The 14,420-nt window shown below is 37.3% G+C and overlaps 1 long non-coding RNA gene and 1 other non-coding gene across 2 annotated transcripts in view; one reads left to right on the top strand and one right to left on the bottom strand.

The window, feature by feature from the left end:
- Positions 1–14,420, top strand: part of LOC147578442 (uncharacterized) — a 317,690-nt gene that overhangs the window by 72,761 nt on the left and 230,509 nt on the right. The window lies entirely within an intron of this gene.
- LOC112849024 (U6 spliceosomal RNA) lies at positions 13,438–13,544 on the bottom strand. The gene has a single exon (XR_003222475.1). It is a non-coding gene; the product is annotated as a U6 spliceosomal RNA (small nuclear RNA).

The following is a 14,420-nucleotide window of genomic DNA, read 5'->3' as shown; positions in this document are numbered from 1 at the left end:
ATTTCACCCTGAAAAGAGTATATAGTCATGTTTGCAGATGGGAGTTATACTCAGAGAGGTTACATAGATTGCTCAAGTTTATATAGCTGATGAGTTGGGAATCTGGATTTGTTTCTACGTTTGTGGATTTCAAAGTCTACACATTTCCTGTTGTGCTTTGTGCTTCTCATATAAGTCAATATTTTTAGGCCATATATCAACTACTTGGCATTAGCCAAACCAGCAAACTCCCATGTAGTCAGCAGAATTGAGTGCTGTTATTATTCTGATTAATAAAGTCACTATGGTACATATAAAATACCGGCATTCAAAACCTAGAATAAGACCTACATAAAATAATATCAAATGAGTTTAATTTTCTTTGATAATGCCAAAGGTACTGGAGTATTTTGCAGTACTTTGAGATTATTATTATGAACCTCAATTATCATTATACAGTCTTGAACAAAAGAATTCTATTCATTTTAGTGTTCTTGTTCTTTGGATAATTAATAACAGGCAACACATGGAGTTCCATATGACAAAAATGAATGCCGTGTTTTGTAAATTCAAAGAACATGCAAATCTTCTATCAACTCTATTCATTCTATGAGCAAGGGCAGCCTTTTTTCCAAAGGATATTGCTAGCTTATGTCAGTGTTCTCCAAATCTGGCTTTATAGCAAAATCAGTCATGTGGATTACAGGTTATAAAAGACTGGAAAATTCTTAAAAATGCAGATTCCTGGGTTTTACTGCTAAAGATTTTGATTTGGCAAGTCTTAAGTGGAGCCAGAGAATCACTGTTCAGAAAGCTTCCAAGTGATTCTCATGGAAGCCAAGTTTGGGAATATCTGGCTCCTGTAATTTGAAGATGAATGAATTTGTTTTTGTTTTTGTTTTTTTGTTTTTTTTTTCTTTTCACTGAAGTACTTTATTGTATTAGGGGATCAGGTTTTTTAAACTGCCACTCAAAGGAATGAATCCATAATATGAGAAAATCATTCATCATTATGAAGCTTATTAAAATAATATTTATCAACTTGCAAAGAAAGGAGGGCTCACAAAACTCCACAAAGACATAGGTATTCACATCCCTTTTGTGTGAAATTAAATATCACAGTTGCTATTGATAGGAAAATTTAAATTAAAAGGCATATTTACTTTTTTTTTTGCTGATTGATTTTATTTTATTTTATTTTATTTTTTTTATTTATATATGAAATTTATTGTCAAATTGGTTTCCATACAACACCCAGTGCTCATCCCAAAAGGTGCCCTCCTCAGTACCCATCACCCACCCTCTCCTCCCTCCCACCCCCCATCAACCCTTAGTTTGTTCTCAGTTCTCAACAGTCTCTTATGCTTTGGCTCTCTCCCACTCTAACCTCTTTTTTTTTTTTTTTTTTTCCCCTCCCCCATGGGTTTCTCTTAAGTTTCTCAGGATCCACATAAGAGTGAAACCATATGGTATCTGTCTTTCTCTGTATGGCTTATTTCACTTAGCATCACACTCTCCAGTTCCATCCACGTTGCTACAAAAGGCCATATTTCATTTTTTCTCATTGCCACGTAGTACTCCATAGTGTATATAAACCACAATTTCTTTATCCATTCATCAGTGGATGGACATTTAGGCTCTTTCCATAATTTGGCTATTGTTGAGAGTGCTGCTATGAACATTGGGGTACAAGTGCCCCTATGCATCAGTACTCCTGTGTCCCTTGGATAAATTCCTAGCAGTGCTATTGCTGGGTCATAGGGTAGGTCTATTTTTAATTTTCTGAGGAACCTCCACACTGCTTTCCAGAGCGGCTGCACCAATTTGCATTCCCACCAACAGTGCAAGAGGGTTCCCGTTTCTCCACATCCTCTCCAGCATCTATAGTCTCCTGATTTGTTCATTTTGGCCACTCCGACTGGCGTGAGGTGATATCTGAGTGTGGTTTTGATTTGTATTTCCCTGATAAGGAGCGACGCTGAACATCTTTTCATGTGCCTGTTGGCCATCCGGATGTCTTCTTTAGAGAAGTGTCTATTCATGTTTTCTGCCCATTTCTTCACTGGGTTATTTGCTTTTCGGGTGTGGAGTTTGGTGAGCTCTTTATAGATTTTGGATACTAGCCCTTTGTCCGATATGTCATTTGCAACTATCTTTTCCCATTCCGTTGGTTGCCTTTTAGTTTTGTTGGTTGTTTCCTTTGCTGTGCAGAAGCTTTTTATCTTCATAAGGTCCCAGTAATTCACTTTTGCTTTTAATTCCCTTGCCTTTGGGGATGTGTCGAGTAAGAGATTGCTACGGCTGAGGTCAGAGAGGTCTTTTCCTGCTTTCTCCTCTAAGTTTTTGATGGTTTCCTGTCTCACATTCAGGTCCTTTATCCATTTTGAGTTTATTTTTGTGAATGGTGTGAGAAGGTGGTCTAGTTTCAACCTTCTGCATGTTGCTGTCCAGTTCTCCCAGCACCATTTGTTAAAGAGACTGTCTTTTTTCCATTGGATGTTCTTTCCTGCTTTGTCAAAGATGAGTTGGCCATACGTTTGTGGGTCTAGTTCTGGGGTTTCTATTCTATTCCATTGGTCTATGTGTCTGTTTTTGTGCCAGAAGATGAATGAATTTGAAGATGATAGTAGGAGTATACAGTCACTCAAAATACCTTCATAATATGTTTTCAAACTCTGAAATTTCTCTTTGGGACAGCCATTCATTTAGATTCTTCCCTTTGAAAACTGCTTTTACCAGAGTCTTACCTTTGTGAATACATGAAACTAAGACATAAAGTATTTGTGGCTTCTGGTGCTTTCCTCTCTCAAGAGTGAGGATGCATAAGAGAATTTTTGAGAGAATAAGGGAGTGGAAGATTGTGGGCACATGGATGGGTTCAGAATATCAGAGTGAGGATTACCAAAACCAAACTGGTCCATTCTGTACATATGCCTAGAATAGTATTAGTATTAGTTAGTTTTGTGAGTTAGTTTTTGTTAGTTGTCTTGAAGGTTAGTATTGTCTTCAAGTCAGTATTTGTTGTTTTTCAAGTTAAGGCACATATTTCCAGAATCCTTTGAGTGTAACTCCTTTTTTCAATATTCTTAGAAAGAAGAGGGAACATTGTTTCCTGCTGTTTAAACTATTTCTAGTCTTAGACTTGGAATTATGGGACATTGGCATCCTGTTTTGTGAGATCAATAATTCCTGCTCATAACCATTCAACTTCAAGGAAAAGTTGATTAGAGATTTCCAGAAAATAGAAAAAAAAAGAGGAATTATGTTTCCCTGGTGTGTTCTGAAATGAAGTGGCACCCCAGACCACTGATAAAGATATGTTACATTTTTGGAGGGGGAAGGGTCCTAACTCTGCATAACATTTTAAACTGAGAACATTTTTTATGTGTTATATGGTACCATGAATGTTTTTTACCATGAATCTGATTGGTATATTCCTCCTGGATTTTTAGTCAGTGGCTCAATTATTATTTTGGTTTGTTATATCCCCCAAATAAAAATGTGTACATATGTAATTATAGTCAACAAACAAACCATTTTACTAATTGGGTAGAGGTACTTTTTTCTAATAACAAAATTATTTAAGGAGTGCCTGGGTGGCTCAGTCAGTTGAGCGTCCGATTTTGGTTCAGGTCTGATCTCACTCGAATCTTCAGTTCAAGCCCTGCATTGGGCTCTGTGCTGATAGCTTAGAGCCTGGAGCCCACTTCAGATTCTGTGTCTCCCTCTCTCTCTGACGCTCTCCCGCTCACACTCTGTGTCTCTCTCACTCTCAAAAAAAATAAACATTAAAAATTTTTTAAAATTATTTAATCAGTTTTTTTTACCAGAAGGATGGAGGGAAGCACTGGTTATCTGTATCTTGAGTATGGTTGCTAGTTTCCAGTTTGCCAGTATTACTTAAGGACAGGTTCTGTTTGCTTGTTAGATATCACATGAGGGAGAGCCTACAGAATCAAGGACTAGCCATAACCCAAAGGCATCTGGATTCAAAGAGAATCTCATTTATAAAGAAAGAAACACTAGGGGCAAAAGCAGGAATATTCTGAAAGGAACAATTGTTTCAGGAGTTTAAAAATATTTTGATAAAATGTTGCCGTGCCCTTTCCCTCAATATTTAGACTCTGTAACAGGTGGACATGGGACACCTAGAATAGAGACAAAAATCCCAGATTCCGTTATAATCACTGGCTAAGTTCCAGCCAATGCAGCATATGCAGAGTTGCTTGTGAACATTCTGGAAGGAGTCCTTAAAAGAGGAGTTTTAGGGGCACCTGGGTGGCTCAGTCAGTTAAGCGTCTGACTTCAGCTCAGGTCATGATCTCGCGGTCCGTGAGTTCCAGCCCCGCGTCGGACTCTGTGCTGACAGCTCAGAGCCTGGAGCCTGTTTCAGATTCTGTGTCTCCCTCTCTCTCTGACCCTCCCCCATTCATGCTCTGTCTCTCTCTGTCTCAAAAATAAATAAACGTTAAAAAAAAATTTTTTTAAAAGAGGAGTTTTATCACATTTCTTTCTTTCTTTCTTTCTTTCTTTCTTTCTTTCTTTCTTTCTTTCTTTCTTTCTTTCTTTCTTTCTTTCTTTCTTTCTTTCTTTCTTTCTTTCTTTCCATCTTCTGGCTGACTGGAGTGGTTGGTGCTAGAGGAGCCATTTTGGAATGTGATGTAGAAACTGTATATAGAAGATAGCAGAACAACAAGATAAAGGAAACTTTGGCCTAGGTTATTGTGTATTCACATATCAGCTTGTCCTGGCCTGCTAACCTGTAATTATACATGGAACAGAATGCACTGTTATTTAGTTGAGGGACATTTAGCACATGGTAAAGAACATAGACTCAGAAATCAGAAACCAGACTTGTTTGAATCTTGAGTCTATTTCTTACTAGCTATGTGACATTGAGCAAATTAATGAATGATGCTTCCATATCCTGTTATAAAATAGGTTAATAATAACATTTAACTCATGAATTTGCTGTAAGGATTAAATGGGACAGTGTTTATAAAATACATAGATAGCAGTGTCTGGCACATGGAAAGCTATAAATAATAGCTATTATTATTTGAGCTATAATTATTTTTATACTTTTGAGATCACAGAAGAAACTAATCCTAATTAACACAGATGCTCTGGTACATACAATAGCACCTGGTACAAAGTGGGTGCTTAATTAATATTTGGAATGAATTTCTGTTTACCTTTAAGTTCACATACCAAAACAACCTGAAAAGTGACATTAAAGAATATTGCAGCATTTATTAACCATTTGAATTATGAGCAAACCAATTAGAGACCAAAAAGGATTATTAGCTTTGTGTTCAGGTGATTACCTGGATATAGTAGTATTCTTGGTACGGAATCCCAAGCATCAATGGCCATTAACCACATACAAGTTCAGCAACTGCTCACATGGTCACTGCTCTCAGTTCTCAGTCCTGTGCATCTGTCACGGCATAAGGCTGTTAACCCATTGAAGGCTCCTCTGTTCCTGGCATGTGTACAGACTATCCCTGTGGCACCAGCCATTGGGATACACTCAGAAAAGACCAATCCATTTATTATTAACCATATAAAGACCATAATTAAGAAGGAAGTACACAGCCAAGAAAATGCCGTAATTTACTGAATTAAAACAAATTACTCAAAAACGGAATTATTCAATATTGAGGAAAGAGGTGCTTAGCTATTGTCTTTTTTTCTAAGCACCAATAATTTGGGTCAACCAAACTTTAAGAGTGAGTTCTATTTTGTAAACTATCCCTATGTTCATACTCTATATGTATGACATGCTTTTTCAAGTAGTGTTGAAAGGAACATATGATCTCCATTCTATTATTTCTCCAAATATAGAACATACAAAACTTCAGGAAAAGTGTATGACATCTGTAATATTTATAGATTTCTATTAAAGGCTTTGCTACTATATAGAGCATACAGTTAGTTTCAAGTTGCTCTTTTGTAATCAGTCCATACATTTTCTTTAAAGTTACTATAAATTAGACCTACACTATCTAGAATTTGACTGCCTTATAAAGAAGATGAAAGAGTCTATAGTATAGGTATAAAACTGACAAAGAAATGTATCTGACTCAACAATAGTATACCTGGTATTTTCTTTCCCTTATATGCACAGTTTAAAAAATTTCATTACTCAATGGCGCAATTTTGCATTTAAATATGAATTCATTTAATTTTGCTTTGCAATCAGGTAAATTAGTGAGAAGGAATCTAAACAATATGCTTTAATTGCGTTTATAAATTATTCTCTCTGTCCTTCATGAGCATTCTTTCTTTTTTAGATATTGAAATGTAGTGTCTAAATATAAAGTGCAGTAACATCTGGTTCTAATTGCCGGTTTGAATAATATAGACAGACCTTCAACATTTCATGCTTTTGAAAGGATGCATTTAGTAGGAGGTACTGAGTCAAAGGTTGTAAAAATTTTGTGCCACTAAAAATAGTTGAAATCTCAGATGCATTTAAAATGGAAATTACCACTTTCTGAGCAAATAATTCCTTCAACATAAGGTGTATGTATGCTAGAAATGGTTCATCAAAAGAATCTTTTTGCTTTTTTTTATATCTTATATATCATCATTCTTAAAACCACAGTACTTTTATTTTTTACAGAGTCTAATTCTTATTCAAATCCTGAAGTAAACATTCAATTCAAAAATCAATGAACCCACATGTAACGCAAAGTTTTATGTTTAGGGTTATCTTTTAGATTATTTTTAGATTAACCATGATAAACTGGAGTAGAACAGCTCAGTTGCCCTCATGGATTGAGGCAGATTGGTTGTTGTACTGGCAGGACTGTGTGCCCAAATGTGTGTGTATCTTAGGAATTATGTGTGACAGATCACTGTCTCGTCAAAAAGTCCCAAGGAGTGCATATTTATATGTTTAAGCCTTTCTTCCTTCTTCCCTGACCATAAAGATCTTTCCCCAAATACTTATCCCATTCATAACTGTTTTCCAAGTTCTGATTTTGTAGCTTTATTGCTGCAACACTCTTGAGAAAGAAATATAAATGTAAAAAACTTTCATCTGATAAACTCTCCATGAATAACTGTTGTCTTATGCTTAAATCAATACAATAATCTGATGTCTTAGAGCATTATTGTATTAGATAATTCAGTAGGTAATAATGTATTTGGACATATAATTGTATTTAGAATAAAATCTAGTATATGTCTGAATTCAAGATGTCCTACAAAGAAGCATTACTCCCTTTCTTGAAGGTCAGTGCCACTGACAAGGTCATCTGAATGTTCCGGAGGTGTCTCTTTATAAAACTTATTGGGCACCTGAGACCATGTGGGCTGTGAACATTCTGAGATGTTGAAAATGACCACTTCTGAAATAGTATTTTACAATTCATCTTGGCAGATTCCTGCTTTGAAATTATCAATTAAACTGATATTTTGAACTGATTATTATGGTGACCATTTGAGATGGACCAACATCTCTCTCCATGGTACAACAGCAATGGGCCTGCTGCTTAGTGCTGGGTGTAAAACTCATTGTGTTTAAGACTTGGAGCCAGACTTCTGGGTTCAAACCCAGATTTTCTATTTATTAGATGTGTTACCTTGAGTAATTTATTGTTTATTTATTTATTTTTTGAGAGAGAGACCAAGAGCAAGCTGGGGAGGGGCAGAGAGAGAGAGAGAGGGAGACACAGAATCCTAAGTAGGCTCCAGGCTCCAAGCTGTCAGCACAGAGCCTGATGCAGGGCTCAAACTCACGGACTGCGAGATCATGACCTGAGCCAAAGTCAGACGCTTAACCAACTGAGCCATCCAGGCACCCCTGTTACCTTGAGTAATTTAACTACCTTCATTGCACCTCATTTTCTCATCTGTAAAATGAGAAGAATAATAGTTCTTACTTCACAGATGGTAGTGATACCTCAATGAGTTAAATTACATTAACTGCTTTTATTACTGAGATTATTTTGGGCTCTTTTTTTTTTAAATGACTTTATTGAGAAGCTAGGATCTAAGTAATCTCTCCATAGGCATATTCTAAGCAGAAAACTTGGTCAGGAAAGCAGATGTGAAGGTGAAGAATTCAATGCCGAAGGTATGAGCCAACTCTAAACCAGCACCAGCAATGAATCTAGTCAGCCTTTTTTGGAAACAGACCCAAGGCAACTAGTCATAGCTCAGACATTTTGACCCCCTGGACCAAAAAGATTGTGAATCTTCCCCAATGTCTATAGGGAAAAAGTTTTTACCCACCAAAAACTCTTAGGAACCACGCCTTCTAGTAATACACAAGCTCAGGTTGTGGTTCTGTCAAAATTTCTGTGAGTTCTGGTCCCTGGGTTACAGTAATGCTCAAATTCCTCCTATCGTATTAATCTTTCTTCCTAACTCAGTTGCCAGAGACTTCTTGACTGGAAGAACTTCACAGTAGTCAATGGTTTTATAGCATGCAAATTAGCACCTTATGCTCTGTGAAAATGCCCCCAAAATATGGCTGTTAAAAATACTACTAATAATGATCTCCTGATAATCTCTTTTTTTAAATTTTTTTTTTTTCAACGTTTATTTATTTTGGTGACAGAGAGAGACAGAGCATGAACAGGGGAGGGGCAGAGAGAGAGGGAGACACAGAATCGGAAACAGGCTCCAGGCTCTGAGCCATCAGCCCAGAGCCCGACGCGGGGCTCGAACTCACGGAGCGCGAGATCGTGACCTGGCTGAAGTCGGACGCTTAACCGACTGCACCACCCAGGCGCCCCTCTCCTGATAATCTCAGCTATTGTTAAATAAGATTGGTTGAGCATATAACTAACATGGAATGAGGTGTTACACTTTGTCAATTTTGATTAATGGAAATTTTAAGGAATAAATATCTCTATTAATGTTTTGCTCCTTTATTTTACTATCCTACTGGAAAACACCATTCAATTTAAAGGGAAGTTTTAGTTTTGAGCATGATTTGTTGCAATTAATGCAACTGCCTGGCTCAGGTCCTAAACATTTATTTTTTATTATTTATTTTTCCTTTAAATTTACATCCAAGTTAGTTAGCATGTAGTGCAACAATGATTTCAAGAGTGGATTACTTAATGCCCTTTAGCCATTTAATCCATCCCCCCTCCCACAACCCCTCCAGCAACCCTCAGTTTGTTCTCCATATTTATGAGTCTCTTCTGTTTTGTCCCCATTCCCTGTTTTTATATTATTTTTGTTTCCCTTCCCTTATGTTCATCTGTTTTGTCTCTTAAAGTCCTCATATGAGTGAAGTCATATGTTTTTTGTCTTTCTCTGACTAATTTCACTTCTCATGATACCCTCCAGTTCCATCCACACAGTTGCAAATGGCAAGATTTCATTCTTTTTGATTGCCGAGTAATGCTCCATTGTATATATATACCACATCTTCTTTTTCCATTCATCCATAGATGGGCATTTGGGCTCTTTCCATACTTTGGCTATTGTGGATAGTGCTGCTATAAACATGGGGGTACAGGGCGCCTGGGTGGCGCAGTCAGTTAAGCGTCCGACTTCAGCCAGGTCACGATCTCGCGGTCCATGAGTTCGAGCCCTACGTCAGGCTCTGGGCTGATGGCTCAGAGCCTGGAGCCTGTTTCCAATTCTGTGTCTCCCTCTCTCTCTGCCCCTCCCCTGTTCATGCTCTGTCTCTCTCTGTTCCAAAAATAAATAAACGTTGAAAACAAATATATAAACATGGGGGTGCTTGTGTCCCTTCGAAACAGCATACCTGTATCCCTTGGATAAATACCTGGTAGTGCAATTGCTGGGTCATAGAGTAGTTCTATTTTTAATTTTTTGAGGAACCTCCATCCTGTTTTCCAGAGTGGCTGCACCAGCTTGCATTCCCACCAGCAATGCAAAAGAGATCCTCTTTATCCTCATCCTCACCAACATTGGTTGTTGCCTGAGTTGTTAATGTTAGCCATTCTGACAGGTGTAAGGTGGTATTGATTTGTATTTCCCTGATGATGAGTGATGTTGAGCATTTTTTCATGTGTCAGTTGGCCATCTGGATGTCTTCCTTGGAGAAGTGTCTATTTATGTCTTTTGCCCATGTCTTCACTGGATTATTTGTTTTTTGGGTGTTGAGTTTGATAAGTTCTTTATAGATTTTGGATACTAACCCTTTATCTGATATGTTGTTTGCAAATAAGTTCTCCCATTCTGTCGGTTGCGTTTTAGTTTTGCTGATGGTTTCCTTCGCTGTGCAGAAGCTTTTTATTTTGATGAGGTCCCAGTAGTTCATTTTTGCTTTTGTTTCCCTTGTCTCCAGAGACGTGTGGAGTAAGAATTTGCTGCGGCCAGGATCAAAGAGGTTTTTGCCTGCTTTCGTCTCGAGGATTTTGGTGGCTTCCTGTCTTACACTGAGGTCTTTCATCCATGTTGAGTTTATTTTTGTGTATGGTGTAGGAAAGTGGTCCAGGTTCATTCTTCTGCATGTCACTGTCCAGTTTTCCCAGCACCACCTGCTGAAGAGACTGTCTTTATTCCATTGGATATTCTTTCCTGCTTTGTCAAAGATTATTTGGCCATACATTTCTGTGTCCATTTCTGGGTTCTATTCAGTTCCATTCATCTGAGTGTCTGTTTTTGTGCCAGTACCATACTGTCTTGATGATTACAGCTTTGTAGTACAGCTTGAAGTCTGGGATTGCAATACTTTCTGCTTTGATTTTCTTTTTCAAGATTGCTTTGGCTATTCGGGGTCTTTTCTGGTTCCATACAAATTTTAGGATTATTGGTTCTAGCTCTGTGAAGAATACTGGTGTTATTTTGATAGGGATTGCACTGAATATGTAGATTGCTTTGGGTAGTATCGACATTTTAACAGTATTTGTTCTTCCTATCCAGGAGAATGGAATCTTTTTCCACTTTTTTTGTGTCTTCTTCAATTTCTTTCATAAGCTGTCTATAGTTTTCAGTGTGTAGATTTTTCACCTCTTTGGTTAGATTTATTCCTAGGTATTTTATGGTTTCTGGTGCAACTGTAAATGGGATCGATTCCTTGATTTCTCTTTCTGTCGCTTCATTGTTGGTGTATAGGAATGCAACCGATTTCTGTGCATGGATATTATATCCTGCAACTTTGCTGAATTCATGGATCAGTTCTAGCAGTTTTTTTGGTGGAATCTTTTGGGTTTTCCATATAGAGTATCATGTCATCTGTGAAGAGTGAAAGCTTGACCTCCTCCTGGCAGATTTGGATGCCTTTTATTTCTCTGTGTTGTCTGATTGCAGAGGCTAAGACTTCCAATACTATGTTGAATGGCAGTGGCGAGAGTGGACATCGCTGTCTTGTTCCTGATCTTAGGGGGAAAGCTCTCAGTTTTTCCCCATCGAGGATGCTGTTAGTGTTGGGTATTTCATATATGGCTTTTATGATCTTGAGGTGTGATCCTTCTATCCCTACTTTCTTGAGGGTTTTTATCAAGAAAGGATGCTGTATTTTGTCAAATGCTTTCTCTGCATCTATTGAGAGTGGTTCTTGGTCTTCCTTTTAGTGATATGATGAATCACAATGATTGTTCTGTGGATATTCAACCAGCCCTGCATCCCAAGTATAAATCCCACTTGGTGGTTGTGAATAGTTTTTTTAATGTATTGTTGGATCTGGTTGACTAATATCTTGTTGATGATTTTTTCATCCTTGTTCATCAGGGAAATTGGTCTATAGCTCTCCTTTTTAGTGGGGTCTCTGTCTGGTTTTGGAATCAAGGTAATGCTGGCTTCATATAAAGGGTTTGGAAGTTTACCTTCCATTTCTATTTTTTGGAACAGCTTCGAGGGAGGAGGTGCTAACTCTTCCTTAAATGTTTGGTAGAATTCCTCTGGAAAGCCATCTGGCCCTGGACTCGTTTTTTGGGAGATTTTTGATTACTAATTCAATTTCTTTACTGGTTATGGGTCTGTTCAAATTTTCTATTTCTTCCTGTTTCAGTTTTGATAGTTTATATGTTTCTAGGAATTTTTCCATTTCTTCCAGATTGCCCATTTTATTGGCATATAATTGCTCATGATATTCTCTTATTGTTGTTTTTATTTCTGCTATATTTGTTGTGATCTCTCCTGTTTCATTCTTGGTTCTATTTCTTTGGGTCCTTTCCTTTTTCTTTTTGATCAAACTGGCTAGTGGTTTATCAATTTTGTTAATTCTTTCAAAGAACCAGCTTCTGGTTTCATTAATCTGTTCTACTGGTTTTTTGGTTTTGAGAGCATTAATTTCTGCTCTAATCTTTATTATTTGCTGTCTTCTGCTGGTTTGGGGTTTTATTTGCTGTTCTTTTTCCAGCTCTTTAAGGCATAAGGTTAGGTTGTATATCTGAGATCTTTCTTCCTTCTTAGGAAGGCCTGGATTGCAATATACTTTCCTCTTATGACTGCCTTTCCTGCATCCCAGAGCTTTGGGGTTGTGGTGTTATCATTTCATTGGCCTCCATGAACTTTTTAATTTCCTCTTTAATTGCTTGGTTAGTCCATTCATTCTTTAGTAGGATGCTCTCTAGTCTCCAAGTATTTGTTATCTTTCCAAATTTTTTCTTGTGGTTGATTTCGAGTTTCATAGCATTGTGGTCTGAAAATATGCACGGTATGATTTCGATCTTTTTGTACTTGTTGAGGGCTGATTTGTGTCCCACTATATGGTCTGTTCTGGAGAACGTTCCATGTTTACTGGAGAAGAATGTATATTCTGATGATTTAGGATTAACTGTTCTGAATATATCTGTTAAGTCCATCTGGTCCAGCGTGTCATTCAAAGCCATTGTTTCCTTGTTGATTTCTTGATTAGATGATCTGTCCATTGTTGTAAGTGGGGTGTTTAAGTCCCCTACTATTATGGTATTATTATCAATGAGTTTCTTTATGTTTGTGATTAATTGATGTATATATTTGGGTACTCTCACATTTGGCGCATAAATGTTTACAATTGTTAGGTCTTCTTGGTGGATAGACCCCTTGATTATGATATAATGTCCTTCTTCATCTCTTGATACAGTCCTTATTTTAAAGTCTATATTGTCTGATATAAGAATGGCTACTCTGGCTTTCTTTTGTTGACCATTGGCATGATAGATGGTTCTCCATCCCCTTATTTTCAATCTGAAGGTGTGTTTAGGTCTAACGTGGGTCTCTTGTAAACAGCATATAGATGGATCTTGTTTTCTTATCCATCCTGTTACCCTATGTCTTTTGATTGGAGCATTTAGTCCATTGACGCTTAGAGTGAGTACTGAAAGATATGAGTTTATTGCCATTATGTTTCTTGTAGAGTTGGAGTTTCTGATGGTGTTCTCTGGTCCTTTCTAGTCTTTGTTGCTTTTGGTTTTTATTTATTTATTTATTTGTTGTTGTTGTTGTTGTTGTTGTTGTTGTTTTTCATATTTTCTCCCCTCAGAGAATGCCTCTTAAAATTTCGTGCAGGGCCGGTTTAGTGGTCACAAACTCCTTTAAACAAATATGGAATGCTTCACAAATTTGTGCATCATCCTGGCGCAGGGTCCATGCTAATCTTCTCTGTATTGTTACAATTTTAGTATATGTGCTGCCGAAGTGAGCACAGGTCCTAAACATTTCCTAAGTAATTTTGTAATAAACAGCCTCTGGTTTAGGAGCCTTTCATCCAAACTTCCAACCAGATCCATTTCACTGCCGAAGTTATAATTTTTTAAATAAAGCTTTTCGTATCTGTTCCATGACTCATTAACTTAAAACTCATCAGTAGTTCTTACATAACCTAAAGAAGAAAGCTCAAGGGCTCCTGGGTGGCTCAGTCGGTTAGGTGTCCGACTTTGGCTTAGTTCATGATCTCATAGTTTGTGAGTTCAAGCCCCACATCTGGGTCTGTGCTGACAGCTCAGAGCCTGGAGCCTGCTTTGAATTCTGTGTCTCCCTCACTCTCTGCCCCTCCATCACTCACTTTCTGTCTCTTTCTCAAAAATTAATAAACATTAAAAATTTTTTCATAAAACCCCTTTATTCTATATATGATCCTTCATAATCTGCACCTGCTTTTCTACATAGTCTCATCTTAGAAAAAAAATGTTTTCATCTAACAGCCAACTCTTTGCTATCTTCCATGGTCCTTCTCATTTCTATGTAGTTGAGCACATTATCTTTCTATATGAAATGTCTTTTCCCACGATGTCTACTTGGTAATCTCATACTCATCCATACTGCCTTCTCTGTGAGGCCTGCTTAAGGATCTCAGATCTAAGCTAGATGGTTCTTGTTTTGGGTATCCATGACATTTCTATACTTCAATTATAGCTCTTATCATTTTGTGCTAAACTTCTCATTTATTCTTTGCTACCCTCCTCCCACTCACAAACTGAAGTCAAGCTGTTCATATCTTATTCCAAAGTAGGGCAAAATAACTAACAAAATATTGGTACTCAATAAATGCATTAGAATTAATTTTTTTATTTAAATTGTTT

This window comes from Puma concolor, chromosome C1, assembly GCF_028749965.1.
Source record: "Puma concolor isolate L17-30 chromosome C1, mPumCon1.1.hap2, whole genome shotgun sequence".
Classification (NCBI taxonomy): domain Eukaryota; kingdom Metazoa; phylum Chordata; class Mammalia; order Carnivora; family Felidae; genus Puma; species Puma concolor.
Note: the sequence above shows the minus strand (reverse complement) of the source record. Positions and strands in the feature narration are given on the sequence as shown.